Source organism: Desmodus rotundus, chromosome 8 (genome assembly GCF_022682495.2).
Source record: "Desmodus rotundus isolate HL8 chromosome 8, HLdesRot8A.1, whole genome shotgun sequence".
In the NCBI taxonomy this organism is placed as follows: domain Eukaryota; kingdom Metazoa; phylum Chordata; class Mammalia; order Chiroptera; family Phyllostomidae; genus Desmodus; species Desmodus rotundus.
Genome location: NC_071394.1, coordinates 96,595,721 through 96,623,120, shown reverse-complemented (window position 1 = coordinate 96,623,120; position 27,400 = coordinate 96,595,721). Strand labels below are relative to the sequence as shown.

Sequence of the window (27,400 nt, the reverse complement as noted above, 5' to 3'; positions counted from 1 at the left end):
ATTTAACACTAAATATGCCTCCCTCCACAATGACTCTGACCAAACCTCTCTGAGGCCAAGTCTCCTCAGAAGTACAATCAAATGGACCTAACATTTCCTATTTAGGCTGTTGTGAAAATTTGAAAATAAACTATAAGGTACATATTCCTAGTACAAGGTATAAATATATCCCTAGTACAAGGTATGAATTCAATAAATGTTAAGTCCCTTACACTCTTTTACTCCTCCCTCTACACTATTTCTGGGGCCAGCCCAGTGATAGCAGGATCACAGAGATGAACAAAGATTGCTCCATGCCTTTAAGAAGCAAATAATTTGAGGAAACAAAATGAACACAAAACAATAATATAATAAGATGGCAGAGAACTAAGTAATAAATTATATAGTAAATGTTTCTTTAATAGAATTTCAGAGAAAAAAGAAAGGGCAGTTGGTGAATGGGGATGAGAGTGGGATTTTGAAAACATTTAATAAGGGTATCTACGAAGAGGGGCAGAACACTCAGAAAAAGATACTGATGTGGAAAGGAGGACAACATGCTCAAGGCCAGTGATTAGAACAACCTGACTTCAGTAAAAGGTACTTATTTTTTCCCCACATTGAAATATTTTTACTACAAAGCTTCCTTGTTACAGTTTAAGTTTCCAATAGAACAAAGGAAAATTTGAGCCCATTATTAAGACCAAATGTCCTGGCAGGCAAAGCCGTCCATTAAAATGTCTACCCGCCTTCCCAAAGAAGAGAAACAAGCCCCAGACTCTGACCCACAGGAAATAAAAGTAACTCGGATGCTGGGGTGTGCTTTGAGAATAACTATCACACTGTCAAGTTGGTCTAATGACATCAATTACCTTTTCCTAGCTTGCATTTCTTGGTTGAAGCTGCTAAGACTGACAAATGTCACCATTTCTATGTGCAAAATTTCCTTTGATAAAAACCCATGGAGATCATCAATACTAATAATAAGCTCACTAAGTTTGGGGCTTGAATGAGGTTTTTATTCTCCAGGACCTGTTCAGTAAACCAATTTGGCTTCTAGGACAAAGAAATGTGATACATAGCATGCACCATCTTTCAGCAGAGCTTCTGGACAGTGGCATCACAGAATACTAGACATGGAAAGAAACTTAAGGATTATTTTAATCTATTTCAGTAATGAGGACACAGAAGTTGAAAAGAGGGAATTGATAAGTTCAAGGTCAAAGGGATTGTGCAGGATAGGAAGAGATATGAGGATGACCAACGGACCCTGGAGGAGAATCACATAGGCCTCTGGTGAGAATAGTAATGAAAAGAGAGGGAAAAGAAAAAAAATATTATAGAGCTACTCTCAGAGCTCTAATGGCTCTTTTGATACTGATCAAGAAACCTAAAAGATTATTCCAAATTCACCTCAAAGTTTGGTCCAACATTCCCTTCTCCCATATCCTATATGTTCCACGTGGTCAATCAATAAACATTTATTGCTCACCAACTGTGTAAAACATTTTGAAACATCGTAGGATGTAGAACACAATAATAAATGACATACAGTCCCTTCCCCCCAAAAAGCCTACAGACTGGCTGAGGACATAAGAAAGAATGCATGAGGGTGCAGTGCAACAGCAACTGGGGGTCAGAGGAGGTGGAGTAGCCAGTCTTGTCCTCGCCATTGGGCCACAGCAGGTGCCTGTGTTCAGGAAGATACTCATTCAGGAAGACCACAGCAGTGGCACATGCTGACAGTTCCAGACCAAGTTCCTGTGGAGCTGGAGAATCGGCTTGAAAGGCAGAAGTTTGAAGAAACAGTTCAAACTCTAAGTAACCTTTATGCAGAAGCGCAGAAGCGTGGGGTCAATCATGTCTTGAAGGTTGTTTAGCTTAACAGCATACACCATCTTCTTATGCTTGGAAACTCATTATGGGAAGGCTCTGAAGAAAAGTCTCCAAACACATTCAAGAGAAAATAAGAAGACTTATGCCCCAAGGCCTTCTCCTGACAGATCCTATTGAAAGAGGACTTGAGTTATTAAAATTAACATTTATAAAGACAGAGGCATGAAGAATGGAAGATAAACCATGGAATTAGATTCCAGCTCCAGATCTATCTACCCACTGGCCAACTACAGAATGTCCCCTGCCTCTTCTCCAGAGCATCATTCCTTTGTACCTGCTGTCAGAGCTACAGTGCCATTTACTCTATGCAGCAAGTCTGTTACCATAACATCTCCCACTTAAAATTTGCACTTTCATGTGCATTTTTACATATGCTATTCTCTCTTCCTGGAATAATCAATCTTCTATCCACCCCTACTAGAGTCCCTTGTTTATCTGGAGAAGTTTTACTCAACCTTTAAAGCCATTCAGAGATGATTCCTCCAGATGGAATTATTTACTTGTTCCTCTGTGTTCCCCACACCTCTCTCTGCAAACCCCTCACTTATGATTAATTGCTCTCATATCTGTAGTTCCTACTAAAATGAGCTCTTAGAAAGCAGTGATTGTGTCTTAGATGCTTCTTAAAGAAAGAGCACACAGTTTTTTCTATATTTGGATCTAGACCCTAATTTATTTAGAAATTGTACTTCAAAACAGTGAGGAAAGCTCCATTTAATAACGAGGAAGTTCATTTTTTTCATTATTTCCTCATAGGTGACCCGAGAAGTTCAAATTACAAGAAGCCTCTGACATGATATTAGACATATAAAGATGGTCTATTTGAAGGGAAAAACCCACCTTTAAAAGGGGATTTCCTGTGGCAAAAAGAAAATGCTGATCTATAGTAATTTGTCTTAATTACCTGTTAAGGTGACATCTCCCTCTGTTGATAGTTAATACTCATTGTGTGTAATTATTTTGTGACTTAGCCGAAGGAGTTCTGAAGCTCAAATCCAGAAGTTTTTTTTATCAGAAGGCTCAATGTTCCTTTTGCTATACCACACCTGACTCACAACCTCCAATTAAGACTTTAAAGTAAATACTTGTATAGGCTGCTGCCTTACATTTATTTGACAGTCAAAACCTTTATCCCAATAGACAGCAGACAGAGATATTGAGAAAGGGGCAAGATATAGAGGCTAGACCACTGTTAAGGTTCTAGTAAGTCTTAAGGTTTTCTTACTTTTACAGAAGTGAATGCCTAGCATAAATAATATCCATAACCCAATGTAAATACAAAAACAAGTAATTTTCCCCAAATTAAGTACAAAGTAAGAGCCCTATGACAAATCAAAAGACCTGGCTTCAAGTACCAGCTCTTCTGCTTGCACTGGAAGTGATCTCAAGTAAGTCACCTTCCCTCCCTGTCTAGTCACTTTTCCTTATTTTAAAATAAGGATAATATCACTTGAGCTATGAGTATCAAAACAGACCTTAAATATGAAACTCTCTGAAAGAAATAAAGTCCTTCCACAACAAAGCAGGAACAAGGAAAAGACATTTATTAAGAATTCATTGCCCTGGCTGGTGTGGCTCAGCGGATTGAGTGCCAGCCTGTGAACCAAAAGGTCGCCGGTCAGGACACATGACTGGGTTTGCAGGCCAGGTCCCCAGGTGGGGATGTGCAAGAGGCAACCCATCGATGTTTCTCTCCCTCTTTTTCTCCCTCCCTTCCCCTCTCTAAAAATAAGTAAAATCTTTGAAAAAAAGGGATTTATGTGCCAAATGCTATGCTGCATACACACACATATGCATATATACATGTGTGTATGTGTGTGTGTGTATATATATATAATCATCTGTCCAGAAGGTATCCAGCCATGTAATATGAAAAACAGAGACATTTACTGAAGATACAAGATTCAAGAAATATTGTACATAGGACAATGATGCCTCAGTCCCCTTCAAAGTAGGCACCTTGGGACCTTATACAGTTCTCCCAATCACCATCAGCTGCCCCATTGTGTCTTCCTGAATCCCACTGATGGTCTGAAATCTCTTCCCTTTCAAAGGTGATTTTAGTTTAGGGAAAACCCAGAAGTCACAGGACACCAAATCTGGGCTGTAGGGGAGTCTGAGTCACCTGGGTGACTTAAATGTTTCACAAAAAAACCCTGCATGAGACGTGATGCATGAACAAGTGTGTTGTCATGATTAACCTGCCATTCACCAGTTGCCCAGAGCTGTGGCCTTCTGAATCATCCAAATAGTTTCCATGGAGGAATGTTCAAGCTTAATGCAAAATTTGATGCAGATTCATTGCTCTACTCACACAGTCATTTTGAATGTGACGGCCATATATAATACACATGCTCACTCAATGGCATCTCCTGCCCCACTGACTAGCACAGTGAAGTCATCATTATTCACACATCCACATTCCAGTCCATTCTCCTTGGCTGCCACGTCACATTGATGTCACACAAACCATTCTCATTATATTAACAATGGCTGGACTTTTCCAGATAGACCTCATATATTTAATTTTCACACAACCCTGAAATGGGATAGGGATCATTTCTGATAAAGCCATGAATGTTCAGAGATATTAGATATCTTGCCAAGGCTTCCTAACTCATCAACAGAACTCAAGTTATTTTGCTTTTTTCATAGCGGTGGATATCTACTCCAAAGCCCAGTCCTTTTCCTGCTGCATCATGTTGCCTCTCAAAAAGACTAATACTCGTACCTCCTCTCCCTACCTCCATAGTTGAAATAATCAAATTTGGCTACACAGTTCATAGCAAACATTTTGGGAAACATTAACATTAAAAGCTATCACTCATTATAAACTGTCAAGATATTTTTAAGAGAACAGACCTCCAGCCAAGATGAAGGCGAAGGTAGACACACTCAAAACACAATCCTTGCACAAACAAAAGAAGAACAACAGCAAATTTAAAAACAAAAAACAACCAGAACTGACAGAAAATCGAACTGTATGGAAGTCTGACAACCAAGGAGTTAAAGAAGAAACATTCATCCAGACCAATAGGAGGGGCAGAGACCGGCAACCAGGCAGAGAGGACTTGTGGCAAGGTGGTGGCTGGTGGACCTGTGAGGCTGCGGATTGCAGACTGGGTGGTCTCGCATTCCTATGCAGATAAACTGGGAGGAACAACTGGGTAGTGAGACAGATCATGCAACCCAGAGTTCCAGCTCAGGGAAATAAAGCCTCAAACCACTGATTGAAAACTGGGGATTGAGGCAGCAGCAGGAGAAACTCCCAGCCTCACAGGAGAGTTCATTGGAGAGACTAACAAGGTCCTAGAACGTACACAAGTCCACCCACCTGGGAATCAGCACCAGAAGGGCCCCATTTGATTGTGGGTATCGGGTAAAGTGACTGAAAACCGGCAGAGAGGGGAGCAAACGGCATTGTTCCCTCTCGGACACTTCCCCCACATACAGCATCACTTACCAAATGGTTATATCACTTACCATATCAATGGTAATATATCAAACTTTTTAAATACTATTATATTTGTTGTGGTGATCTATGATGAATGATATTTGATGCCACTATTGTAATTATGTTGGGGTGCCATGAACCATGCCCATTCAGGATAGCAAACTTAACAAATATTGTATGTGCTGACTGCTACAGATTAGCCATTCCTCCATCTGTCTTCCTTTCCTTTAGCCTCCCTATTCCCTGAGACAGAACAATATTGAAATGAAGCCAATTAAAAGCCATACAATGGCCTCTAAGTGCTCAAGTGAAAGAGTCACGTGTTTCTCACTTAAAATAAAAAGCTAGAAATTATTAACCTTAATGAGGAAGCAAAGATAGGCCAAAAGCTAGTTCTCTTGTGCCAGACAGTTTGTCAACTTCTAAAAGCAAATGAAAAGTTCTATTCCAGTGAACACATGAATGATAAAAAAAAAAAAGTGAAATAGCTTTATTGCTGATATACAGAAAGTTTTAGTGGTCTGGATAGAAGATCAAACCAGCCACAACATTCCCTTAAGCTAAAGTCTCATCCAGAAAAAGGCCCTCACTCCCACCTATTCTATGAAGGCTGAGACAAGTGAGGAAGCTATAGAAGAAAAGTTTGAAGCTAGCAGAGGTTGGTTCATGAGATTTAATTAAAGAAGCCATCTCCATAACATAAAAGTACAAGGTAAAGCAGCCACTGCTGACACAGAAGCTGCAATGTTATCCAGAAGATCTAGCTAAGATAATTAATGAAGTTGACTACACTAAACAACAGATTTTGAATGTAGACAAAATAGCCTTATATTGGAAGATGCCATCTTTGACTTTCATAGCAGTACAGGAGAAGTCAATGTCTGGCTTCAAAGCTTCAAAGAGCTAATGCAGCTGGTTACTTTAAGTTGAAGCCAATGCTTATTTACCACTCCAAAAATCCCGGCACCCTTAATTATGCTCCATGTACTCTGACTATTCTCCATTAATGAAACAACAAAGCCTGGATGGCAGCACAACTGTTTACAACATAGTTTCAAAATATTTTAAGCCCACTGTTGAGACCTACTACTCAGAAAAAAAGATTCTTGGCAAAATATTTCTGCTCATTGACAATGTACTTGGTCACCCAAGATCTCTGATGGAGATGTACAAAGAGATTAATATTTTCGTGCCTGTTAAATGCATCATTCACATGCAGCCCATGGATCAGGAGTAATTTCTACTTTCAAGTCTTATTATTTAAGAGATAAATTTCATAAGGCTATATCTACCATAGATATAATTCTTCTGATGGATCTGAGAAAATTAAATTAAAAGCCTTCTGAGCCCTGGCCAGGTAGTTTACCTGGCTGAAGCGTTGTCCTGATATGCCAAGGCTGCAGGTTTGATCCCCAGTCAGGGCACATACAAGAATCAACCCATAAATAAATGAAACAACAAATTGGTTTCTCTCTTTCCCTCCTTCCTCTCTCCCTCTACAAAATCAATTTTTTTTTTAAATTATAAACCTTCTGGAAAGGATTCACCATTCTAGATGTCATTAAGAACACTAGTTATTATGGGAAAGGAGTCAAAATAGCAACATTAGCAGGAGTTTAGAAGTTGATTCAAACCCTCATGAAGAATTTGAGCAATTCAAGATTTCATTAGAAGAATTAACTGTGACTGTGGTGGATATAGCAGAGAATCAGAATTAGAAGTGGACCCTGAAGATGTGACTGAATGCTGCAATCTCATTATAAAACATTATTAGTTGAAAAATTACTTCTTATGAATAAACAAGAAAAAATGGTTTCAGATGGAATCTACTCCTGGTGAAGATGATGTGAAGAATGCTGAAATGAAAACAAAAAATTGAGAGTGTTAATAAACTTCGTGATAAAGCAGTAGCATTGTGTGAGAGGACTGACTCCAATTTTGAAAGTAGTTCTACTGGGGGTGAAATGCTACCAAACTGCATTGCATGCTACAGAAAAATCATTCATGAAAAGAGTCAATCGATGCAGCAAACTTGTCTTATTTTAAGAGACTGCCACAGCCATCCCAACCTTCAGCAACCATGACCCTGAACAGTCATCAGCCATCAACATCAAAGCAAGACCTTCCACCAGCAAAAAGATCACAACTCAATGAAGGCTCAAATAAGGGTTAGCATTTTTTTAGCAATAAAGTATGTATTTTTCCTTTTTATAGAATTTATTGGGGTGACAGAGGTTAACAAAATTATACAAGTTTCAGGTGTGGAGTTCTGCAACATATCATCTATATACACTGTATTGTATGTTCACCACACCCAAGTCAGGTCTCTGTCCATCACCATTTATCCCTCCATACCCTCCATCTCCTCTCACCCCTCCTCCCATCTCTCCCAACTCCAGCAATCACCACACAATTGTCCACATCCATGAGTTTTTTTTTCCTTTTTTGCTCAATCCCCTCCCATCAGAAAGTAGAAAACTGTCAGCCTGCTTTCTATGAGTCTGTCTCTATTTTGATTGTTAGTTCATTTTTTTCATTAGATTCCACACAAGAGAAATCAAATGGTGCTTGTCTCTCTCTGGCTTATTTCACTTAGCATAATAATCTCCAGATCTGGCTGGTAGGGCTCAGTGGCTTGAGTGCCAGCCTATGAACTGAAAAGTTTGATTCCCAATCAGGGTACATGTCTGGGTTGTGGGCCAGGTCCCCAGTTGGGGGCATGTGAGAGGCAACAGGTTGATGTTTCTCTCACACAGTGGTGTTTCTCTTCCTCTCTTCCCCTCTCTCTAAAAAATAAATAAAATCTTAAAAAAAAATAACCTCCAAGTCCATTCATGCTGTTGTAAAGGGTAAGATGTCCTTTTTTACAGCTGAGTAGTATTCCATTGTGCAAATGTACCACAGCTTTTTATCCACTCATCTACTGATGGACACTTGGGCTGCTGATTCCAAATCCTGGCTATTGTAAATAATACTGCAATGAACATAGGAGTGCATATGTTCCTTTGAATTTGTTTTGGGTTCCTTCAGATTATCTCCCAGATGTGGAATCATGGGTCATAAGGCAGTTCCATTTAAAATTTTTTTTTAGGTACCTTCATATTGCTTTCCACACTGGTTATACCAATCTGCATTCCTACCAACTGTACACAAGGGTTCCCTTTTCTCCACATCATTGCCAACACTTGCTGTTTGTTGATTTATTGATGATAGCCATTCTGACTGGTGTGAGGTGGTATCTCATTGTGGTTTTAGTTTGCATTTCTCTGATAACTGGTAATATTGAGTATCTTTTCATATGCCTCTTGGCCATCTATATGTCCTCTTGAAAGAAGAATCTATTCAGGTCCTTTGTCCATTTTATAATTGTATTGGTCTTTTGGGGGAGGTACTGAATTGTATGAGTTCTTTATAAATTCTAGATACTAACCCCCATCAGATGTATTGACAAATATGTTTACACATTCAGTGGGTTGTGTTTTCATTTAAAATTTTTTTGTAGCTATTGATTTGAGAGAGAGAGGGGGAAAAACACCAATTTTGTTGTTCCACTTATTTATGCATTCATTGGTTGATTCTTGTATGTGTCCTGACCACGAATCAAACCCACAACCTTGGCATATTGGGACAATGCTCTAATCAACTGAGCTACCCGGCCAGGGTTTCATCATGTTGAGGGTTTCCTTTTCTGTGTAAAACCTTTTTGATTTGATGAAGTCCCATTTGTCTATCTTTTCTTTTGTTTTCCTTGAGTGAAAAGATATATCAGAAAAAATACTGCTACAAGAAATGTTTGATATTTTGCTGCCTATGTTTTCTTTGAGGATTTCTATGGTTTCAAGTCTAACACTTAAGTCATTACCAAACTTTGAGTTTATTATTGTGTACAGTGTAAGAAGGTGATCTAGTTTCACTTTTTTGCACATATCTGTCCAATTTTCCCAACACCATTTATTTAATATACTATTTTTACCCCACTGTATGTTTTTGCCTCCTTTCTCAAATATTGACCATAAAAACATGTGTTTATTTCTGAGCTCTGTATTTGTTCTATTGATCTGTATGTCTGTTATGCCAGTACCATGCTGTTTTGATCAATATGGCTTTATAGTATAATTTGATATCAGGTAGTATGATTCCACTAAGTTTGTTCTTCTTTCTCAAGATTGTTGTTGCTATCTAGGGTCTTTTGTGGTTTCATATAAATTTTTGAAATATTTGTTCTAGTTATGTGAAATATGCCATAGATGTCTTGATAGAAATTGTGTTGAATCGATTGATTGCTTTGGGTAGTATGGACATTTTAATGATGATAATTCTTCCTCTCTATGAACTCAGAATATGCTTCCACTTACTTGTATCTTCTTCTATTTTTCTTCAGTATCATATTTTACAAGTACCAATCTTATACATCCTTGGTTAAACTTATTCCTGAGTATTTTATGCTTTTTGAATTATAAATGAGATTGTTTTCTTAATTTTCCTTTCTGACAGTTCATTATTGGTTTATAAAAATGCAACTGATTTATAAATATTTATTTTGTATCCTGCTACTTTACTGAATTCATTTGTCAGTTCTAGTAATTTTTTGGTGGAATCCTTAGGGTTCTCTACACACAGTCTCACATCATCTGCAAATAATGACAGTTCTACTTTTTCCTTACCAATTCAGATGTCTTTTATGTCTTCTTGTTGTCTAATTGCTGTGGCTAGGACTTCCAGTACCATTTTTAATAAGAGTGATGAATGTGGCTAATCCTGTTTTGTACCTGATCTGGAGGGAAATGTTTGTAGTTTTTGACCATTGAATATGATGCTAGCTGTGGTTTTGTCATATATGACCTTTATTGTGTTGAGGTATGTTCCCTTAATTCCCACTTTGCTCAGAGATTTTATCATAAATGGGTGTTGGATTTTATCAAATGTTTTCTCTGCATCTATTGATACATTGCTATATTGTGGTATATTACATATATTGATTTGTGAATATTGTACCAATCTTGCATCCCCAGAATAAATCCCACTTGATGGTAGTGCATGGTACTTTTAATATTTATTTATTTGTTTCTAGATTTTATTTATTGCTAGAGAGAGGAGAAGGGAAGGAGGAAGAGAAGGAGATAAACATCAATATGTGGTTGCCTCTCACATGCCCCCTACTGGGGACCTGGTACGTGCCCTGACAAGGAATCGAACCAGCAACCCTTTGGTTCGTAGGCCAGCACTCAATCCACTGAACCACACCAGCCAGAGTTGGTGGATAATATTTTTAATGTATTGCTGGACCCAGTTTGCTAATATTTTGTTGAGGATCTAGGCATCTATGTTCATTGTGGATATGGACCATTAATATTCTTTCTTCATAATGTGTTAACCTGATTTGGAATTGAAATAATGCTGGTCTCCTAAAATAAGTTTAGGAATCTTCCTTCCTCTTGAATTTTTTGGAATAGTGTGAGAAGAATAGGCATTAGTTCTTCTTTGAATGTTTGGTAAAATTCACCTGTGAAGCCATCTAGTCCAGGATGTTTGTTTATTGGGAATTTTTTGATTACTGCTTCAATTTCACTACTTGTAATCTGTCTATTCAGATTCTCTGATTCTACCTGATTCAGTTTTAGAAGTCTGGATTTTTCTAGGAATTTATCCATTTCATCAAGATTATTCAGTTTCTTGAGATATAGTTTTTTGTAATATTTTCTTACAATTCCTAATATTTCTGGGGAGTCAGTTGTTACTTCTCCTCTTTCATTTATAATTTTCTTTATTTGGGTCCTCTCTCTTTTTTTCTGGATGAGTCTGGTTAATGGTTTGTCAATCTTGTTTATTTTCACAAACAACCAGACCTTGATTTTATTGATCTTTTGTATTGCTTTTTTAGACTCTATTTTGTTTATTTCTGCTCTGATCTTTATTATTTCCTTCCTTCTACTCACTTTAAGCTGTTTGTTTTTCTTTTCCAAATTCCTTTAAGTGTAAAGTTAGATTGTTTATTTGAGATTTTCCCTTTTTCTTGAGATATGCCTGTAATGCTATGAATTTCCCTCTTATGACTGCTTTCACTGCTTCCCACAGATTTGGGGGTTGTTGTGTTGTCATTTTTATTTGTTTGAAAGTATGTTTTGATTTCTTCCTTGATCTCATTGTTAACCCATTCATTGTTTTGCAGAATCTTATTTAGCCTTTGTATCTTTGTGTGTTTTTCAGTTTTTTTCTTGTGATTGATTTTTAGTTTTAGTCCATTATGGTCAGAAAAGATGCTTGATATGATTTCAATCTTATCAAGCTTTTCTGAGTCCTAACATGTGGTCTATCCTAGAAAATATTTCATGTGCACCTGAAAAAAATGTGTATCCTGCTGCTTTGGGGTGAAATGCTCTGAAGATATCTATTAAATCCGTCTGCTCTAGTTTGTCATTTAAGGCTGCCTTTTCCTTGTTGATTTTCTGTCTGGAAGATCTATCCATTGAAATCAAGGGGGTGTTAAAATCCCCGACTATGACTGTATTTCTGTGGATCTCTCACTTTATTTCCATCAAGATATGCTGCACATATTTAGATGCTCCTAACTGGGTGTGTGAATGTTTACTAGGGTTATATCCTCTTGTTGCATTGTTCCCTTTACCATTATGTAGTGTCCTTCTTTGTCTCCTTCTATATATAGCCTTGGTTTTAAAGTCTAGTTTGTCAGATAATTAGTACTGCAACCCCAGCTTTTCCCCCCCATTTGCATGAAAAAGCTTTTTCCATCCCTTTACTTTTGGTCTGTGTGATCTGAGATAGGTCTCTTGGAGGGGAGCACATCTATAGGTCTTGTTTTCTTATCCGTTCAACTATCTTCTGTCTTTGGTCACAGCAATTAAACCATTTACATTTAAGGTGGTTATTGATAGCTATGTATTTAGAGTCATTTTATTGTTAGAGTATTTTCCTTTGGGTTATTTTTTTCTTTCTTTTTCTTCTTCTTTTTAAAGCAAGCGCTTTAACACTTGTTGCAGTGGTGGTTTGGTGTGAATAAACTCCTTTAGCATTTTCTTGTCTGGGAAGCTCCTTATTCTCCTTCAGTTTTAAACGATAGCCTGACTGGGTGAAGTAGTCTTGGTTGTAGGTCCTTGCTTTTCATCACCTTGAATAATTCACTCCACTCCCTTCTGGCCTGAAATATTTCTGTGGAGAAATCCCGTGACAGTCTAATTGGTGCTGCCTTATAAGTAACTACCTGCTTCTCTCTTGCAGAGTTTAGGAACTTCTCCTTGTCTTTAAGCCTTGTCATTTTAATTATGATATGTCTCTGTAGGCCTCTTTGGGTCCAACTTGTTTGGGACTCTCTGAGCTTCCTGGATTTGTGTGTCTTTTTCCTTCACCAGGTTAGGGAAGTTTTTAGACATTATTTCTTCAAATATATTGATGCTCTGCTTGCTTTCTTCTCCTTCTAGTATTCCCATGATGCAGATGTTACATTTCATGTTGTCCAAGATGTTTCTTAAGCTCGCATTTTATTAAAATTCTTTTTTCTTTTTTCTGCTCTGCCTGGGTGTTTTTTCCTACCTTGTCTTCCAAATGACTGCTTCGATCCTCTGCATCATCTAACCTACTGTTTATTCCACTATATTACTTATTTCAGATATTTTATTCTTTATTTCTGACAGGTCCTTTTTTATAGTTTATGTGTCCTTATCCTTATAATTATTAACTCTATCTGATAAATTGCTTCCCTCCATTTCATCTAGTTCTTCTTCTGGAGAATACTCTTGTTCTTTCATTTAGGGTCTGCTTCTTTGTAGTTGTTTCTATGTATTTGGTAGATCTGCAAGACTCTGGTGCACACCTAAGTCAAACCCTGCCTGTGACTGGACATGGGCAACCTGTTTGGAGCTATCAGTGACTCACAGCATGTGGCTCCCTCTTCCGGGTCTAGGTGTGTGCAGAAAGAACAAGATTGTGCACCAAGGCCAGCTTTTACTAGCACCAGGCCTGGGGACACATCAGCTGAAACCTCAGAGCTCCCAGCAATCTTCCTCTGCCTGCAGGCTTTCCATAGGGTTAATCAGTGAGGTCTTCCAACTGTACTACTCAGGGCTTAAGCACCACAAGGTGAAGCAGAGTAATTCCTGTGGGCAGGGCTATTGCTTCCCCTCAGGCTGATGCTACTTGGAGGGGAGTGCTCTGGCTGAGAAAGATTGCTCCTGTAGTCTGGGAAATGACTCAGCACAGAGATCCTGGCAGTTGTTCTTTCAGATCTTTCCCCAGAGCCACCAGCCCCGGACTCTCCTCAAGTGTCTCTAATCCACTCTTCCCTCCCTCTACCAGAGCTTAGAGTAAGTGGCTACAAATGGAATTATATGCATTGGCCCTTTAAGAAGCTCTGAGTCTCCAGCAATCTGTCTCTGGCAGACAGAAACCTGGCTGCTTTTCACCACCATATGTTATTTGGGTACTTTTCCTGGTTCTGGTGCTGTAGGCTGGGGAGCTCAGCTTGGGGTTTTAACCCCACACTTCTCAGGGACAACCTCCTAGCCACTGAAATATCCTACAGGACTTCAGCTGCTGCCTGTGGGATCCCAGCCAGCCCTCTCACGCCTCCTTCACACTCCCTACCAGTCATGTGGTGATGTGGTTTCTTCCATCTGTCCATGGTTATAAGGCTTCTCTCCAGCTAGTGTTCAGTTGGTTATTCAGGATGATTTTTCTATAATTTAGTTATTATTCCAGATTGGTACTGGGAGGAGGTTAATGTAGCTTCCACTTACCTCTGCCATCTTGCTTGGGGATCTCAAAGTTTTTAAATTGCAGCAGGGCGACAGGAATGTTAACACATCCTAAGCAGGGGAGGTCTGAAAAACAGCAGGTCCCACAAGGGGAACAGAAAGCTGGGGCAGGGTCTCAAGAGAGGTTTCCACAAAAACCCCGCAATCAAGCCAGGATGCAACCTCTGGAACTGGAGAAGGATATGCAGCTCGAACTGTCCGAGAGGGGCAAGGGTGAGAACTGACGGTTTTTGACAGAATCTGCTTCCAGGTCCACAGGAAACTGTTAAAACTCAGAGAATTAAGCAAATCCCAGACTTGTCTTACCCAACTACCTGCCCTCCTTCCAACATACATAATTAAATTCCACACTGCTGAGCAATTTATGTTCCCCAAGTATGTCCTGTGTTTTCCTGCCCCTAACACCTTTGCACATGCTGCTTCCCTCTACTTATTCATTCAACACCTATGTCCCAAACATTATTCTAAGCACTACGTAAGCCCTTAATGAAGTTTACATTCTAGTAGAGGAAGAATAAACAAGTAAACAAATAGTTACTGATACTAATAAGCAATATGAAGGAAATAGCTGCAGATGTACAGCACAGATGGTATAAGTACAAGATGGTACAAGTACAGATGGTATAAGACTACTTACGGAGAGGATGAAAAAGCCAGCACCAGGTGATGGTTTAACAAAGTCAGGAGAAAGTCAAGACAGTACCTGTCTTCCTACCTAACTGGTCCCTTTTGCTCCTCCCTTCCCTGATCTAGCTCCTGAATATAATGGCCTGGTCCTAAATAAGAAAGAATATTCAGAGAAGTCTTATTCTAGTCCTGTCTTGTCCCTCCTATTCTCCAACAATCATAACCCCCCACAGTTAATCATTTTTATTAATTTTCATTTATCCTTACAGTGTTTCTTTTTGAAAATATAAATAAATGCACATTCATACTTTTCTCATTTCTTAAACAAAAGCATACTATACATACTACATTGTACCTTGCTTTTTTCCAGTTATATCTGGGAATTAAGTCTTCATGCCTTTTTATGGTTGTATATTATAACACTGAGTAGGTGTATCATAATAATGGACATCTGTGTTTTTTCCCATTCTGTCAGTATTACAAACAATATGAACTTGAACCTTGATGCCAATGAGGCAGAAATAAAACCCTAGGCCTGCATAGGCAGACTTTGGAACTGAGGCTCCTGTGTATAGCCAGTGTACAGAGTAATAATAATAATAATAATAATAATAATATAATAATAATAACAACTAATCTGAATATTAAAGCAAGAGAAGTATAATAACCAGACAACAATAACATAAAATGGAAGATAGTATTTAGATTAAAACTGTGGAACTGTTCTAGAGGAGGATAAATAAATTAATTGAATTCAGACTTTATGTCAACTGCAAGTTTATAATTTTAAGAGTATTAATGCCCTGACCAGTATCATTAAGTTGGCTGGGCATCATTCCACAAAGTGGAAGGTTACTGGTTAGATTTCAGATCAGGGCACATGCTGGGTTAAGGCTTGGGTCCCCAGTCAGGGTGTCTATGAGAGGCAACAGATGGATGTTTCTCTCTCACATCGATATTTCTCTCCCTCTCTTTCTCCCTCCCTTCCCCTCTCTCTGAAAGTAATACATAACATCTTTTTTCTTTAAAAAAGAAAAAGTATTCACTAAATGAATGCAAACAGAACATATAACTTCAAACTAATGATTAGGGGAAAACAGTGAGAAAAAAAACTTGCAATCTGGTAGGAGGCAGGAAAAACAAAAAATAAAATGATGAATAGTAGAAGTAGGATAATGAGCAGAATACAAATAGTAGAAATTAATCCAACATATCAATAATTACAATAAATGTAAAATTTCAAGTTAAGACAAAAATTGTCAGATTAATTTTTTAATCCATGTATGTGGCTGTTTAAAAGAGACATACCTATAATATATAAACATGCCAAGGCTGAATATAAAGAGATACAAAAGATATATTAAACTAAATATCACACAAAACTATACATCCAAGAAAAAAAGAAATAAAGGCAAAAAGCACTGATGAAGAAATAAACAGGCTCATTTTATATATAATAGTAGTAAGCTAGCAAAAATATATAACTACTTGGAAATATGTTTGGCCCTAATTCACAGCTTCCACATATATAAGGTAAGTTGACAGAACTGCAAGGAGAAACTGACAAATCTACAATTGAAGTGGTAGATTTCTTAACAAAAGTAATTGATAAATCAAGAAGAAAATTCTTAATTCCAAAAATATTTGTATGATAATTAGCAAGCTTGATCCAAGAAATGGTTCAATTACTAACAATTAAAAATATATATATTCTTCTTAAGCACACATGGAGCAATTTATAAAAATGGCTTAGATTTATCTGAGGCTTTAAAGCCTCAACAAACATCAAAGATTCAATCTCTGGCTCCAATGTACTAAGTTAGAAATCCATTAACAAAAATATTTTATAATATTCTGTCTTTTAGTTAAAGACAACAGCATGAACATAAATATTTAACCGTTACCTCCAGATATCCAACTATAATAAATGTAAAGGGTTGCTTATTTTTGGTTTTCTTTTTCAGGTGTAAACACACAAGGACAAAGAGAACAGAAGAAACAACAGCCACAAAGTGTGAACACTGGAAAACAGGAGTGATAACCAACAGTGGACTCAAGAAAACTGAATCCTAAACCGGCAGACAAAAAAGCAGAGAAGTGGTCTAGTTTATACCAGAGAAGCCCCCAAAAGCCCAAGTCCTTGGAAGTGGCATTACAGGTAAAGTCAAGCATATAAACAGAGGGTTAAGAAGCAATTAGGCCCTGGGTGGGTAGTTCAGTTGGTTAGAGCATTGTCCCTATACCGTAAGGTTGTGGGTTTGATCCCCAGTCAGGACATATAAAAGAATCAACAAATGAATGCATAAATAAATGGAACAACAAATTGGTTTCTCTCTCAAGCTCTCCCTTCCTCTCTCTCTCTTAAATCAATAAAATAAAATAAAAAAGAAGCAATCAGGCCTCTATATCCTCTACCACTACATTTAGTTCAGTAACAAATTCCCCTGACTGTCCTTAATCCAGGCAGAAAATTAGAGTTTGTTCTCTGGAAAGGTTAAAAATATGTATTTTTTGGCCTAGGACCACTATGCAAGTCTGAAGGGATGGACAGTGAACTAAAAATAGAATGGATTAAGGGAAACTTTCTAACTATTGAAAAACCTCAGCCCATGCCACACAAAAATTTCAGAATTCTGGAAGCCATGATAATACTCTCCCACGAAGAGAGAGCTTTCTATGTTCAAAGAAAACAAAAATTAAGATATTGACATATTGATCAGGTCTAGTTGGGTCACCCTACAGAGAGGCCCATAGTGTGTAAGCTTGACCCAAACCCTTTATCAGCCTTTAGTGACATATCTTTAGATTTGAGCAGAGTTGAGAATAATATACATGTTAGTACACACTACAAAATGAAACAGATCAAACCTATGAACAGATCAAAAAAACAACCCAGAGAAAGAGACTATACAGGGAATCATTAAAGGCTATCAACTTTGGAAAATAATTTGGCAGTTCCTCAAAATTTTAAACATATATTTACTGTATGAGCCAGAAATCCCATTCTAAGATATATATACCCAAGAGAATTTAAAACATGTGTTCACACAACCTATAGAATGTCCATACCAGCATTATTCATAATAGCCAAGAATAGAAACAACCCAGTCCCCATCAACTGATAAATGGATAAACAAAATGTGGTATATGCATACAACAGAATGTTATTCAGCAATAAAACAGAATGAAGTTCTGATACATGCTAGAACATGATGGACCTTGAAAATATGTTAGTGAAAAAAGCCAGTCACCATAAACCACATATAATATGATTCTATTTATATGAAATATCCAGAACAGGCAAATCTATAGAGACAGATGGCAGATTAATGGATGCCTATGACTGAGAAAGTGAGAGGAGACAGGGTGACTGTTAATGAGTACAGAATTCTTATTTGAGGTGATACAAATCTTCTAAAAACTCAAAAAAAAAAAACCCAGAAAAGAAATTCAGGACAATTAGAAGGTTCAAATCCTAATAACAGTACTTCCAGACAGAGAAACCAGAAAAATGTGTTGAGCCCTGAGTGGTGTGGCTCAGTGAGCTGGGCGTCATCCACAAACTGAAAGGGCACCGGTTAGATTCCTAGTCAAGGCACATGCCTGGGTTGCAGTTTAGGGTCTGCAAGAGGCAGTCAGTCAATGTTTCTCTCACACATCGATGTTTCTCTCCCTCTCTTTCTACTTCTCTCCTGAGCTCTCTGAAAATAAATAAAGAAAATCTTTAACAAAAGAAAAGAGGAAAGGAAGAAAGGAAGGAAGAGAAGGAGGGAGGGAAAAAATGTGTTGAAAATCAACAATGATAACAAAACAACAAGTGCTAGTGAGAACAAAAAGGAACCCTTTTGTACTGTTGGTGGGAATGCAGACTGGTGCAGCCACAGTGCAAAGCAGTATGGCAATAACTCAAAAAATTACAAATGGATCTGCCTTTGGACCCTGCGATCCCACTTCTGGGACTGTATCTGAAGGAATCCAAAACACTAATTCAAAAGAACATAAGCACCCTTATATTCACTGCGACATTATTTACAATCGCCAAGATATGGAAGCAGTCCAAGCGCCATCAATAGATGAGTGGATAAAAAAACTATTGGACATTTACACAATGGAATATTGCTGGGATGTAAAAAAGAAGAAAATTTTACCCTTTGTGACAGTATGGATGGACCTGGACAACATTATGCTAAGTGAAATAAGCCAGTCAGAGAAAGACAAATACCATATGATTTCACTCATATGTGGAATCTAATGAACAAACTTAACTAACAAGAAAAATGGGGACAGATTCATAGATGGAGAGCAGGATGACAGCTAGTGGTAGGGGAAGGTTGGGGGTGGAGGGATTGAGCAAAAAGGAAAAAGGACTCATGAACATATTCAACAGTATTGTGATTACTGGGGGGTAGGAAGATATAAGGGGACTAAATGGTAATGGAAAACATACAATAAAGATTAAATTAAAAAAAAACAAAATCAACTATGAAAGAATTCAAGAAAATGTTTCAGAATTAAACACTTCTTTCCAGACTGTCAGGGCTCTAGGGAGTGCAGCACAATAAATGAAAATAGATTCTCACCAAGGTTCATCATTATAAATTTCAGAACAGCAACCCAAAAAGAAAAATTCTAAAAGCTTTCAGGGAAGAGGTTGAGAACAGATCACATACAAAAGATCACAAATTAAAGTGGCTTTGAACTTCCAAGGAACAATACTGGAATCCAGAAGATAACTGAGCAATGTCTCCAATATTCTAAGAAAAAAAATATGGAACTGTATGGAAGACCGACAACCAAGGAGTTAAAGACGACACATTCGCCCAGACTGGTAGGAGGGGTGGAGACACGCAGCTGGGCAGAGAGGACTCGCGGCAAAAGTGGCTGGTGGGCCCTTGTAAAGCAGTGGCTGATGGATCCTGCGGTCCCACATCCAGGTACAGATAAACCGGGAGGAACACAGGGGGAGCAAAACAGACTGAGCAACCCCAGGGCTCCAGTGCAAGGAAATAAAGCCTCAAACCACTGATTGAAAACCCCTTGGGGGCTAAGGCAGCAGCAGAAGAAACTCCCAGCCTCACAGGAGAGTTCATTGGAGAGACCCACAGAATCCCAGACATACACAAACCCACCCATGTGGGAATCAGCACCAGAAGGGCCCACTTTGCTTGCGGGTAGCAGGGGAAGTGACTGAAAACCAGCAGAGAACAGAGCAAGCACCATTGCTCCCTCTCGGACCCCTTCCCCACATACAACGTCAGAGAGCGGTGCTGTGATTTGCCCCGTCCTGGTGAACACCAAAGGCTCCGCCCCTTTATGTAACAGGTGCGCTAAGGAAAAAAAAATGGCCCAAAGGAAAGAACAGATCAAAGCTCCAGAAAAAATACAACTAAGCAACGAAGAAATAGCCAACCTATCAGATGCACCGTTCAAAACAATGGTAATCAGGATACTCACAGAATTGGCTGAATTTGGTCACAAATTAGATGAAAAAATGAAGGCTATGCTAAGTGAAATAAAGGAAAATATACAGGGAACCAACAGTGATGGGAAGGAAACCAGGACTCAAATCAACAGTGTGGACCAGAAGGAAGAAAGAAACATCCAACCAGAAAAGAATGAAGAAACAAGAATTCAAAAAAAATGAGGAGAGGACTAGGATCCTCCAGGACATCTTTAAACATTCCAACATCCAAATTATAGGGGTACCAGAAGGAGAAGAGGAAGAACAAAAAATTGAAAACTTATTTGAACAAATAATGAAGGAGAACTTCCCTCATCTGGCAAAGGAAAAAGACTTCCAGGAAGTCCAGGAAGCTCAGAGAGTCCCAAAGAAGTTGGACCCAAGGAAGCACACACAAAGACACATCATATTTACATTACCCAAGATTAAAGATAAGGAGAGAATCTTAAAAGCAGCAAGAGAAAAGGACACAGTTACCTACAAAGGAGTTCCCATAAGAATGTCAGCTGATTTCTCAAAAGAGACCTTACAGGCAAGAAGGGGCTGGAAAGAAGTATCCCAAGTCATGAAAGGCAAGGACCTACAACCAAGATTGCTCTATCCAGCAAAGCTATCACTTAGAATGGAAGGGCAGATAAAGTATTTCTCAGATAAGGCCAAGTTAAAGGAGTTCATCATCACCAAGCCATTATTATATGAAATGTTAAAGGGATTTATCTAAGAAAAAGAAGATAAAAAATATGAACAGTAAAATGACAGCAAACTCACAGTTAATAACAACCACACCTAAAACATAAACAAAAGCAAACTAAACAAACAACTAGAACAGGAACAGAACCACAGAAATGGAGATCACACGGAGGGTTATCAACAGGGGAGTGGGAGAGGGAGAGAGTGGGGAAAGGTACAGAGAATAATTAGCACAAATGGTAGGTAGAAAATAGACAGGGGGAGGGTGAGAATAATATAGGAAATGTAGAAGCCAAAGAACTTACATGTATGACCCATGGGCATGAACTAAAGCGGGGGAATGTGAGTGGGAGGGGGTGTGCAGGGAGGAGCAGAGTAAAGGGGGGAAAATGGGACAACTGTAATAGCATAATCAATAAAATATATTAAAAAAATAAAAATAAAAGCAAAAAAAAGAAGAAGAAATGACTTCCAAACTAAAATTCTAAAGCCAGCAAACCAACAATTAAGTGTTAAAAATATTTTTGGACATGAAAGGTGGAACTTTAAATGTTTCCACTAAGAAAGAGAGTTACATACCAAGTAAAGTTTTTTTTAAATTATGTTTTATTGATTCTGCTATTACAGTGGTCCTGATTTTTCCCCTTTTGCCCCTCTGACCCAGCGCCCTCCACTCCCTCAGGCAATCCTCCTACCATTGTTCAGGTCCATGGGTCATGTGTATAAGCTCTTTGACTACTCCATTTCCTATACTGTACTTTACATCCCCCTGGCTATTCTGTAACTACCTATTTGTATTTTCATGACTTTGAATATTTCTTGCCTGCTAGCCTGCAAAGTATCTTTTGAAAAATCAGGTGGCAGTCTTTTGAGAACTCTCCTATAGGTAGCTATTTTTACCATTTTATTGTTCACAGTTTTGATCTTCTTTTTCTTAAATAAGTCCTTTTAACATTTCATATAAAAACAGTTTGGCGATGATGAAATCCTTTAGTTTTTTCTTGTCAGGGAAGCTGTTCATCTGCCCTTCCATTCTAAATGACATCTTTGTTGGGTAGAGCCATCTTGGCTGTAGGTCCCAGCTCTTCATGACTTTGAATATTTCTTGCCAATTTCTTCTAGCCTGCAAAGTTCCTTTTGAGAAATAGCTGACAGTCGTATGGGAACTCCCCTGTAGGTAACTAAGTGTTTTTCTCTTGCTGCTTTTAAGATTCTCTCTTTATCTTTAACCTTTGGCATTTTAATTATGATGTGTCTTAGAGTGGGCCTCTTCACATCCATCTTGTTTGGGACTCTCTGTGCATCCTGGACTGGCATGTCTATTTCCTTCACCAAATTAGGGAAGTGTTCTTACATTATTTTTTCAAATAGATTTCCAATTTCTTGCTCAATCTCCTCTCCTTCTGGTACTCCTATGATGTGAATGTTGGACCTCTTGAAGTTGGACCTCCCACAGGCTGCTTATGCTATCCTCATTTTTTTGGCGGGGGGCGGGAGTGATTCTTTTTTCTTCTTGCTGTTCTGAATGGTTGTTTTTTGCTTCCTTATGTTCCATATCATTGATTTGATTCTCAGCTTCATCCACTCTACAGTTATTTCCCTGTAAATTGTTCTTTATTTCTAATTGTTCTTTATTTCAATTAATTTATTTCTTCCTTCATTTCTGACTGGATCTTTTTTTATGCTGCTGAGGTCCTCACTAAGTTCTTTGAGCATCCTTATTACCACTGTTTTGAACTTTGTATCTGACAGATAGCTTATCTCCATGTTGTTTAATTATTTTCTGGAGTTTTGATCTGTTCTTTCATTTGGGCCTTGTTTCTTTGTCTCCTTGTTTTGGCAGCCTCCCTATGTTTGTTTCTATGTATTAGGTAGAGCTGCTTTGACTACATGGCCTAATGTAGTAGGTGTCCTGTAGTGCCCAGTGGCACAGCCTCCCCTATCACACAAGCTGAGTACTTGAGGTGCGCCCTTTGAGTGGGCTGAGTACACCATCCTCTTGCAGTTGAGCTTTGGTTGCTACTGGCAGATCAATGAGAGGGATTAACCCAGGCCAGTCAACTGCCAGGTTTGTCTGTCACCACTGACCACCAACCTCCACCTACCATGGAGGATCAGCTGTGCAGGAGCAAGTGGTGATGTTCTGACATAGTCTGTAGCTGTCCAATAGGTACCCTAACCCTGGGTTTTCCCAGGAGGTTCAGTCAAGGTCAGCCCCTACCTGTGTTTTGCCCAGGGCCACCCTTCCTGAGCTATAAAGCAATCTCAGATGGCTGCTACTTCTGCTGGGCTTGCCTTTCCCAGGCGAAGCCAAGCTGTGAATCTAAGGTGGCTGCTACTGCCATTCCTGGGGCTCATGAGGCCAGCTCTTGCTTATTTGAGAGGATTTAGGATGTTGTGAAGCATGAGCCAAGACCAGCCATTCATATGGAAAAGTAGCTTGGGTGGGTCCATAAGTTGGGTAGGGCTCAATCTGTGGGGATCTCCAAGGCCAGGTTGGTAGAGTCTCAAATATGGCACCAGCTTGCCAGCTCTGTGGCTCTGTTGGGGAAGGGCCCAGAAAAGAGACAAATGGCCTCCATTCATCATGATTCCAGACAACCCAGTTCCTCCCAGTATGCTACTGTTGACTTTCAGGCTACTACCTCCACGCTGAGCACAAAGGGATTAAGTCTGAGTAGGTGAATCCATGTGTGAGTTCTTTAAGAGGAACTGCTTGGGACTCCAGAAGTTTTTTCCACTGACTCAATCCCCACTGATTTTTGTAGCCAGAAGTTGTGGGTCTTATCTTTCTGACTAGAATCCTGGGTGTAAGGGCCTGGTTTGATGCTGGGACTCCTTGCTCCCACGACATCCCTCCTGAATTTTTATCTACCACACATGGGTGAGAGACCAGCCCACTCTGCATCTGCACCCCTACCAATCTGGATGGGTTTTCTTTAATTCCGTAGTTTACAGACTTCCATTCAACTCAATTTCTGAAGGTTCTGAGTGATGGCTGTTCTATATTTTAGTTGTAATTTTGACGTGATTGTGTAAAGAGGCAAGCCATGTCTGCCTATGTTGCCTTCTTGACTAGCAGTCTCTCAAGTAAAATTTTTAATTCATTTTTTTTTCAATCTTCACCTGTGGACATGCTTGTTGATTTTAGAAAGAGGGGAAGAAAGGAAGACAGGGTGAGAAACATCAACGTGAGAGAGACACATCTATCAGCTGCCTCTCATATGTGCTCTGACAGGGGACAAATCTACATCCCATTTGGTTAATGGGATGACGCTCCAACCAATCGAGCCACACTGGCCAGAGCCTAATTCACATTTTAACTTAAAATTTTTAAAGAATGCTTAAGAGGTGAAAACATGAAGACATATTGAGAAGTTTTTCTAGAAAAGGAACAAGGAAACTGGGTGGTAGCTATATGGAGTATGAGAGTCAAGGAAGGTTTTTTGTATTAAATTTAAAATGAGGCTAGAGTTTATAATATGCTGGTGGGAATGATTCAGTAGAGAGGGAGAACCTGATGTTATTTGGAATGCCCTGTCAATTAGCTCTGAGGTTTCATTTACAGCAGCATAAAGCTTCAAAAAGTGCTAAGTAGATAACCTTTTTCCTTTGACATTTTTCTGAATACCATCAGAACCCAATGCAATTAGATCCTTAGGATGGACCTCTGTGACTACATATAAACCTTGCCATGTACAGCTCTAGAGACTCTAAAGTGAATCTATCTAGGAGGTAGCACTACTGACAGTACTTAAAGAGCTAGAGGAAGAGGCAATGTTTGCAGAAGTACTATCTGGGAGAAAATATTCTCTCAGTGATCTAGGCTCAAGCTATGAATGTGATTGTGATTCTTCATACCCTGAAAGCAAAGCCGGTCATCTTCAACCTAGTAGTTAAGGCATACAAGCTCTCAAATGCTAGTTCTGGAAAGAACTGCAGCAATCATCTTGTGGAAACTCCTCAGTGTGAAGATGAAGAATCTAAAAACCCGTCAGGTATAGTGATTTTTCTAAGGTTAAAAGATCAAAAATTCTGTGTAAAATGTTGTAATCAGATCTTTAAAAACAACAATTTTACTGTTTCAAAAATAAAAATCAAAGACAGAGCCAGAACCAGAAAGAACTCCAAGTTCAATCCTCTTACATTTGCTTCTACTCTAGCCTTTCATTGGTAACACATTTGTACATTTGCTATCTCCTCCCGGAATGCCTGAAATCTTATATTACTGTATCAGTGTTTACTACAGAAGTTATAGTAACTCAGTTGATAAGTGAGCCCAATAAAACACTACAGATTTTGGCACAAGGGTAGCCACTTATTTGCCCAGGCCCTACAGAAAGTCTTAAGATATTGGTATATGCAAACAGCTCACAATGCCTGCAGCATAGACAAGTCTATGTACTTTTCAACACTCCTCAGTGTTATGTAAAATAAATGCACCTTCCTGTCTTTTAGTAAAAAAATGACAGTCTGATCCAAATTTGAAAATATAAACAGCAATGACTCCAAATACAAAAACAAGCACCTGGAAAAATGTTCAATTAAAAAAATGTATTAAGATTCTAACAGGTATTCAGCCCTGTGTAAAATGCTCTGCAAAATGTAAGGGATTAAGGACAATTTCTGCTGGCAGAGAGCTTCCACAGAGTGGTAAAAGACTGACATAAATACTTGCTTTATGTCAAGCAATGACCTTACAAATTATAGAGTTCTTTCATTTTGCAAGTGGAAAAATCGAGTCTTAAAAAACAAATAGCGAGTTACTGTCCTGGCCTACATGAGAACCCAAATCAGATGACTTCCTAATTACTGTTCTTAACACACTGGGTATAACCACATACCCATGAGTAAGTTTAATGTTTAAATCCTCTCCCAAGGGATTTAAGAGTGCTTACCAACATACTACAATAGAGAAAAATAAAAATATAAATTACTGATGGTGTTAAGGCAAGAAAAATAGCAGCAGCAGAAAATAATGAAGCCAAAGGAAGAACAGTACAGTCATATGCCATAAGGTCCTATATACAGTTGTTAGTGATAAACAATAAACTTGGCACTCAAAATTATTGTACAGTTTCTATACAAAAAGCAATGAGAATAAAAAAGCAATCATACTTGTAGGTTCACTACATGAAAATAAACCATTTAGTTAGGAGTAGCTGAATTACACCTCATAAGAACTAGAGTGGATTTCTCCTATATATTCTCCCATACGACATATAGATATCCCAAATAACACACACACACACACACACACATATTCTAAAAGATTCTTTTTTAAATTTTAATTTTCAATTACAGTTTACATTCACTATTATTTTGTATTAGTTTCAGGTGTAAAGCATAGTGGTTAGACAATCATAAACTTTACAAAGTTTATTTCAAATATCTCAAATACCCCCAATATTTCAAATATCCACCTGGCACCATGCACAGTTATTACAATATCATTGACTTTATTTCCTATCCTGTACTTTACATACCTGAGACTATTTTGTTACTACCAATTTGTAGTTAATTCCTTCACCTATGTTACCCAGCCCCCCAACTCCCTTACCCTCTGGCAATTGTCAGTCTGTTTTGTGTATCTGTTTCTGCTTTATTCATTCATTTATTTTGCTTTTTAGATTCCACACATAAATGAAATCATACAATATTTGTCTTGCTCTCTCAAACATATTTCACTTAGCACCATACTCTCTAGGTCCATCCATGCTGTCACAAAAGGTAAAATTTCATTCTTTTTTATGGCAGAGTAATATTCCTTTGTATATATGTGCAATGGGGAATAAATATGCTATACTTTCATAAAGCTACCTATATTAATCTTAGCAAATGTTAAACCCAGCTTGTTACCCTAACTTGATCTCTGAAAACTAAAACTTGCATGTTAAGTTTTTTTTTTTTCCCATATCATGTACTAGAATCACCAATTTCAGTTCCTGTGTGAACGTAAGGAGCAGCCTGACATCAAGGCTCACAGACACAGGAATTTAATCTAATGGCCAACTCAAGGACACTGATTATGAAATTTACACCAGGACCAGCAAGGATACTGCTTGCACTCCACAGCCCCTATCTTTGATTTCTTTGTTCTGCTTTCCCTCTCCCTCCATATAAAAACCTCTGCCCTCACTGAGATGTTAAGATGGGCTCTAGGCATATTTCATAATGGTTACTCTTCTCTTCTTCCTGCCAGAATCAAGATGGGGTTTTTCTAGGATCTTCACAGTGAAATACCAACAAAGATTCCATCTTGAATCTGCTCCAGGTAAACAGATTCCAGCTTTGGCTTTCTGGATTTGCCTGTCTCTCCGTATTTTGGGGTAGCAATCTCAATTCTCTGATTTAAAAAAAAAAACTTACTACTGATTTTTTGCTTTCCAAGAAAGTTACTGTTTTTCCTTTTGATCAGCTATTTATTGTGTAAGGTAGAAGTGAAGACTTCGAAACTCTTTATATGTCAGAGCTGATACATGCTGCTTGCATTTTCATCCTTATACTTCAATCAATTGTTCTCTT

At 38.4% G+C, this 27,400-nt stretch overlaps 1 protein-coding gene and 1 pseudogene across 1 annotated transcript in view; one reads left to right on the top strand and one right to left on the bottom strand.

Annotated features, from left to right (window-relative positions):
* Positions 1–27,400, bottom strand: part of SYN2 (synapsin II) — a 202,674-nt gene that overhangs the window by 107,763 nt on the left and 67,511 nt on the right. The gene's annotated exons all lie outside the window — the stretch shown is intronic.
* On the top strand, positions 1,582–2,055 carry LOC112301062 (golgin subfamily A member 7 pseudogene; annotated as a pseudogene).